Genomic DNA, 1,495 nt, shown 5'->3' on the forward strand with positions numbered 1-1,495 from the left:
TTGCCTGTACAGGGGCCTGGGAGTCCAGGAATGGTCCTCCATGGCAGCAGCTCTCCCTGTCCCTCATTGCCCCCTTTGAGCTCTGCTTTGTCCTTGTTTCCCAAGTCAGGAGGAGACCAGCCTGCCATCCTCAAGGTAGCTGTGAGCCAGGGCCTGGTCACAAGCTCCTGTGGCTAAAGCCAGGTCCATAGAGGGCCAGAGCTGTCCAATGACTGATGGTGCCACTACATGGAGTTTGGCTGTGAAGTGCTCCCCAGGGCTGGTGGCTTCCCAACATTCGCGGCAGCTCTGTGGACTCAGGTTTGAGCTCTGCAGCTCACTCTACAGGCAAAGGCTCCCAGAAGCATCAGCCAGCAGCTTTGCTCCACTAAACACTTCAAGATGAGCCTAGGAGTCCATAAATGGAGACTGAGTGGCACCAGAGCTGATCACTGGCTTTTTGATAAATCCTTGACAAAATATGTCGCTTTCACAAAATGCTCAGAAAAGACCGTATCCTTCAACAAATAAAAATCTTCACAATTTCCTGGTTTTATCTCGTTTAATTGGGAAAAGCATGGCAGTAATTTCATGGAGATCTCACAGTACCTATTCCCCTTTTGAGGCATTTTTCACCCATTTAAAAAGCAGGAATGTTTTCAGTTTTCATAACAGGGATTGAACAGATGGGTGGGCAGACGGTGGGTATAAAATAGTGCTGGAGGAAACAGCCAGGGAAGCAGCTTGCTCCCATCCATCCCTGCTTGTTTGTTAGAGGGAAGATGCTATTTGAGGTGTGGACTATAACGGGGCAGTGCCTCAAAAGCATAAGGCCTAATCTCATCATGGTACCTTTGCTCAATAGCACCCACTGACTTCAGTGGGAATGGGGCCACACTCAACGAACAGCATGATTTAAATGCTGCCTGATATAAAAAGGGGCATTTTGTGCAACTCTTCTGCCTTCCATGCCACCTGGCACACTGTAGGAGACTGAACAGGAAAAAAAATGGTTTTTATATAATGCCTTCATATGGAGAGTAGTACCTATAGTTTCAGGATGCTGAAAGCTGCAGGACAGAAAGAGAGGGTCAGGCCCTCTTAGAGAGGCAATGAATTGATACCAAACCCAAGAGTTTATGTCTTGGCTGACCTTTTCTAGCACCGACACAGACTTGCTGTCTGCCAACAGACTTTTCATTCAATTGCGAGCCTCCAGCAAGCGCCGTTCTCTCAGACACCAGCTTCGTTCCTCCTTTCCCTTCCAGCTTCTCTGCTGGCAGGCGTGTTCTTGGTGGGACCAGGTTCTCCCCCAGCATTTGACTGCTCCCACCTGCATCTTTGGTGAAAATCTGTGCTTTGTCATCTGCTTTGCCTTTCCCAGTTTCCTCACCAGTGTCCCTGCTTCCTTCTGACTTCCATTCTTCTGGTTCTTCTTCTCTGTCTTCTCTTTCAACATTGCCTCCTGTATTACCTCCACACTGCCAAGGCCCCCCCCCCCCGCCCTCCTACTACT

Source organism: Aptenodytes forsteri, unplaced genomic scaffold, assembly GCF_000699145.1.
Source record: "Aptenodytes forsteri isolate BGI_AS27 unplaced genomic scaffold, ASM69914v1 Scaffold71, whole genome shotgun sequence".
Taxonomy (NCBI): Eukaryota; Metazoa; Chordata; class Aves; order Sphenisciformes; family Spheniscidae; genus Aptenodytes; species Aptenodytes forsteri.